The 6,240-nt window shown below is 31.4% G+C and overlaps 1 long non-coding RNA gene across 1 annotated transcript; it reads right to left on the reverse strand.

The window, feature by feature from the left end:
• Positions 1-1,394: 1,394 nt before the first annotated feature.
• LOC134256794 (uncharacterized) lies at positions 1,395-6,009 on the reverse strand. The gene is made up of 3 exons (XR_009989789.1): positions 5,929-6,009; positions 1,791-1,835; positions 1,395-1,576 (listed from the first exon to the last, which is right to left on the reverse strand). It is a non-coding gene; the product is annotated as an uncharacterized LOC134256794 (long non-coding RNA).
• Between the last annotated feature and the right edge of the window lie 231 nt (positions 6,010-6,240).

Here is a 6,240-nt window from a genome sequence, read left to right on the forward strand (position 1 = left end):
AATCTTCAAATAACAGAGCGACAATTTAAAAGCCGGACTCAACGGTTTAGAAATATTATTGTGATATAAGCCTTTTAAAAAGATCCATAAATAAAAATGTTTATAGTTTGATTAATAGATCAATTCAAGACTTTGGAGACGTTCAACAAAATAAATACTTTTACAAGTCCAAAACAAACTTTGTGCAAAATATATGTTTAATATTTTCCGTGGTCAATCAAGAGTGGAAATAGCCCAATGGTTAAGGTGACAGCCATATACACGAAGGGTCATGAGTTCGCGCCCCGTGTTTGGTGTTTTTTTTTTTTTTTTTTTTTTTTTTTTTTTTTTTTTTTTAATTTTGTTTTTTTACTTATTTTTACCAAATCAAGATATGTGTGAACTCGACATTTATAATTTGTGATGACAAATCACTATAATAATAATTTTTCTCCCATAAAAACAGTAATATCGACTGCGTAATGGTGGCTTGATGGTGGCTTAATGGTAGCTTAATGGTAGCTTAATGGAGTTTGGACATTAAGCACCTGTAAGTCTAGCTTAATGGTGGCTTAATGGTGACTTAATGGTGGTATAAAAGTTACCATTAAGGACCTGTACGCCACCATTAAGCCACCATTAAGCTACATTTAATCACCCATTAAGGACTTTTAGATGGCTTAATGGTAACTTAATGGTGGTGTATATGTTACTTAAAGGCGCTTAATGGTGACTTAAAGACAACCATTAAACCACCATTAAGGACCTATAAGCCACCATTAAACCAAGCTTAAAGGGTGTGTTTCATGTTGTGTATTTTCATTCATGTTTTCTCAAAATTACTTAGCTACGGTATAAAAACCATGTTAAATCTTAAATAAACAAATATGGTTTTGAAATAAAAGATACATGTAAGTATCTTACCTCAGTAATCTCACTGGTCAAATGCATGGGCGGATCATTATAAACAACATCTGTACATGTGTTTGCCCCATAAATTGTGTTCTTAAACAATGTTATTGCTGGACCTTCTCTAAAGCAATTTTAGTTTAAAATATACATGTAGTTAGTAAATATTGATAAAATATATTAAACAGAGGCATAAGTGTTCATATAACACTTTTTTGCATATCATGTATTACTAACCCTAGATTCCTTATATTTCTTGCAGGTACTAATTATGGCGAATGACTCTCTATCATTAAATCGAGCGATTAATAATATGCGAACGGATCGCTGGTCAAGAGATTTTGCATAAATATCAACACCATGAATAATTGAAGCCGAGAAATCTAATTTCTCCAGTGACGCTTCTCACGAAAATACGAGATAATTAATTCCACGAGTATATACAGGAACCTACAGTATACATGTATAAATATTTCATTTATCAAATCTTTAATAATATTTCGTTATAGAGGTGAACAACTAATTCAAAAAGAACAAAAGACTATTAAAAATGTTTCATACTCTTCCTCAGTGTTTGTTTTCTTCTGTCGTGCATTATGATAGATGGTTACTGCTATAGCAGTTAACATTATGCACAGAACGAGTCCACCAAAAAGAATTCCAAATGTCATGCCGTCAAGGTTATTTACTGAAATTTATATCAAAAAGTTAACTATTAGATGTGTTTTAGAATATTCTTTAAAAAGTTAAATAAATGAAAAATAATACTTTATAAAATGTAAAACGAGTTTATCATCGAAAGTTTTATACATGTATCTATGGAAGATGTTGTTTTGTTGCCAATTTTTCATAAATAAACAAAAATAGTCTGTATGAATAATACTGTTTTAAAAGTTGGATACCTTTATGATCGAGGATAAACGATTGAGGTTTGTCATCAGGGAGCACTGAAAAATTTATTTTATTATTTTTTTTAAGTATTGATTCAATAATTAACAATTATGGACTCTATAGATAGTTTTCGACTTAACAAGAGTTATTTCCCGTTGGCCGCCATATTGGAGGTCCAAATGCTAATATTCCTTCATTGTACAACCAAATTAAAATTTTTATATTTGCTATTTTAGATTAGGAATCATTATTTTTATGAAGTATATAATTTTTTGAAGGCTTCTTTATTTAGATAAAAATATTAAATAAAGATTTTCCACCAAATATTTTTGCTACATCCTCTTAAACTTAGTTAGACGAAGAGGAAAATTCACCGAGTCGACCTCCAATATTGCGGCCAACGTGAGGTAACTTTTACTAAATTTTGGCCAGTCATAAACTATCTATTGGTTTAGAATATGGTTTGTTATTCACCAGAAAAATATTAAGGGGAAGCCGAAGACAATATTGATATTTTTCTGGTGAATAACAAACCATATTCAACACCAAAAGAATCCAGAATTGTTTTATTATGTAGTTCGTAATGGAATAAATAAGACATTGAAGGCTCTATGACGACACCATTTTCTTTTGTGATCTTCCGTCGTTGAAATAAAAAAAAAACCTTTTAATCTGGACGGAATACTTCTAGTATGCCGGTCCCTATAAATATGGCGCTAAAATAGGTGCCGCCGAAGGTGGTTTGCAATAAATAGACGATAGCGTGATCGATCGACAAAATCGAAAAAGAAGCATAAATTAAAAATTTACACCAAATCGTGTTCCTTGTGAAAAATTGGATTTAAAAACTGGTTTTTAAACACAGTTTTAAAAAAAAGATTTCAAAGATTTCGTAAAATAACATACTTACTTGTTTAATTGTGCATCATCATCGATTTGAAAGGAAACATATTCTGAATTTGGACATTATGAGGTCAGAATATCGAGATGCTGTAAACGGTTCGTCGCTTCTACAATAACTTGCCTCAACTTATTACTCAAAATCGTTCATGTTTGGACATTAGACCTAGATTGATTCATCTGAACTTTCATTCATAAAAGTTTCTTGTTCTTTGTTAACAACAATTTCATAAACTTTATCAAAAGCAAAGTGATGGAGATCGGCACGATTCAACATTAGGCTGATTCGTGCGACTTAGCAGTGCCTTTTGTAAGCAAAAATTACATGAATTGGCCCAAAGTCAGAAAGATTTCAGATAAAACAGCCCTAATTAAAAAAAAAACACTACAGGTGTCTCTCGATGGCTCGAACTTCTATCTCTCGAAACTCTTTATCTCTTGAACCAAGACCTGGGTCTAGTCACACACATTTTATTGATTTTCACTCTCTCTCTCTCCCGAAGTTTTGATTGCGCGTGTATACACGCCAATCAAGCGTAAAATTGATGCAGCCTGGACTTACCTGGAAAACAGTGAATGCCTGGGGGTGGCATGCAGGTTTTAATTTTACATACATGTAAAACAAATAAACATTTTTGGACTTGAATCCAAGACGAAATTTTTTAATTTATAGACATTCGTTTCAATACGTTCCCATAGATTTTAAACTTTTATTTGAGTCTATATTATTCCAGAAAGGCAAATATTTCAGAAGAAATTAATTTCTTAAGGAACTTTTCTTGCAGTCCCTTGAACTTCGAGAGATCGAGAGTCAGCTGTATATATATCCTAACCCTAATCACTCGATTGAATGCGTTTTGTTGAAGCAAGTGGAAAATGGCGGTTTGTTTACATTCTGCATAGCAATGGCAAGGGGAATAACTGCTCATGCTTAGTATCGTGATTCTGGGGACTGGCATACTTGAAACTTCCCCAGTTTGTAATAACTTTGTTTTGCTTTCCGAGTTTTGCAATGTTTAAGACTTTTAAATGTTTAAAAATAATCCTAGCCTTCGACAGTTTTGTCTACATTTTTACTGCTTAGATACTACGGATGGTTGCGGCCATTGCAACCATTGTTTACAACGTTGCTTGTGGTTTTAATTGTGATGTCACAATTCCGTTGCACGCGTATGTAGTGTTATGAACTGTCTCCATTTGTATATATTATATAGGGACTACATATACATGTATAAATAGTCAATATAATAAATTGATTTTATCTCATACGTGTGTGGGATTCTACCCATGAGATAAACTGAAGCTTTATCTACGAGTAGATGCTTTATCAATAGCACTTCCAGTTTTGACGCGATCCCTCGCTTCAAGATTTTATTTATTGAAACTTTTATTAGTGAAAATTCTTGCCCTTGTAAAATGAATGATGAAGAGGGATAATGTCGTTAAAAGCAAGAAAAAAGACTCGTACAGTGTATATGTCAAAGAAATGTCTTATGTTATCAAGGTGCCTGTATCGATAAATTGCTAATTGAAAATGGATGTTACCCACCTCAGTCCTTCAAATCGTTTTGGGAGAAAGAAAAGTCTGGCAGATAAGTTGTTGTTATAAAATTCCTTTAACATCTTCAAGAATGCTTTCTTATATGTATGCCTACCTAGTAATGTAGGTGTAACGTCGTGGATCAACAATTATGAATTACAAGTAACCATGCTTGGCCATGGCACGTTTTGTACTGCTGCCGTAAAAAGAGTTAATTTTCACGATTTTTCACGATGGTCCTTGCAACTTTCCCCCATCCCGATTTGTAGTTTTCATTAAATGTATACTTAAGGTAGAACCTATGTCGGAGAAGTCTTTGTCACAAGATTTTCAAACTTTTCATAATGATAAATTAGCACTTGCTTATCAATCAGTTAAAAGCACATGACAGGTTTCCTTGTTATTAAATGTAGTGCAGCCAGTTAAACATGGAATGATAAATACATATTGCGACTTCACAATTTCAGTCATATTAGGGGTACTCGTCATGCAAAGAAGACAAAAAAATCCCAAAATTACTTCTTTAAATATCGTTGTTTTTATTGTTTATTAATTGAACAGTATTAAACAATATTTCCCGACAATAAATTCTTTTTTATTCAATTGACATAAAAGATAAGTCCACATTTTCAAAACTATAGGCAAATGAACTCTATTTATTTTCAGTCAATTTTCCATCCTACATTTGTAACTATTTTGCAGAAGTCTTTGTCACAGTGTTTTCAATCTTTAATATGATAAAGAACTTACCCAAATTATTACAAAAAGTGATTAAAATATATACCTTTCCCCTCTAACTAATGAGAGACAGGTTATTTACCGATGCTTATATTCTTGACCTTTTTGCAATTACATGGATTGTATCATTAAATGACTATTTAGGGCTATTTTCAGAGTAAAAATGTTTATAAAAAATGTACTTTTAATTTAAAAGATCATATTTAATAGAGAAATTTTAATAAAACTCCTTGAATATGAATAAGTAACAAATAATTATGAAAAGGAATGCACATCATTTCATGATAAATATCACAAAATGTACACACAATCTACAACACGTACATCTTGACTTAGACACATTTCTTCAAGATATTGTTAAGGATTTTTGCATTCCTTCAAAATAGTTACATACCATTTACATTATTACAGTAAGTTGTATACATGGCAATTTCATCACACAAGATAGTCTTGGATTTGTCAACTTAATTAAGGTCAAGATCTATTAAATGAAAGGTGCCTACAGGTTTCTCTAATTCAAGAAAAATATATTCATTAAGCATTATATTTAAAAATATATAAATCGAATTAAGATTATTTTGGCATGATTTTAAATTGAATTCTGTGAATTTCAAAATGCAGTATTTTCTAACATTTTTATACTGAGGCTTTAAAGTACAGGAAATGACATTGAATTAATTATGACGTCATAATGGATCTAGCACAAGCTAAACACCACATTCACTAGTTATGATGTCATACGACGTAGGTTCTATGTTAAGTATCCTTTAGCCAAGTATATTTTTAGAAAATAGAAAAACAAAGATAATTGCCCAAAGAAAGAACTGTAAACCTATGAATTATTTTTATGAGAGCAGTATTGAATTCATAATTGCTTTTAATTATGTTATAAAATGAGATATACAAGTAAAAGAATATGAACCTACAAAGAAAGCATTTGGAATTATGGAATTGGACATAACGACACTTACAGACACAAGTATCGTTTTGACAAACAGACCCAGCTGGCACCGAACACTGTTCATTTCGTTGACACGTTTCATTCCGCTTTAATCCGCCTTGAAAACAAGAAAAAAAAAATCACATTTAATTTCTGTGATGATATATAACTTGTTTTAATTTGTGTTTTAGTGAATAACTTTGAATAAGTTTTCGGCCAAAGTATCAAGAAAGTTCCATCTGTTTTAATAATTAAAATACATGTCTTTCTATGAACTTATAACCTTTTAAACATTTGTTTCCGAATCCTATATAACCATGTTTGCATACACAAACGCCGACAT

The sequence above is a fragment of the Saccostrea cucullata genome, unplaced genomic scaffold (assembly GCF_032062105.1).
Source record: "Saccostrea cucullata isolate Sc308-1 unplaced genomic scaffold, CSIRO_AGI_Scuc_v1 ctg1355, whole genome shotgun sequence".
Taxonomy (NCBI): domain Eukaryota; kingdom Metazoa; phylum Mollusca; class Bivalvia; order Ostreida; family Ostreidae; genus Saccostrea; species Saccostrea cuccullata.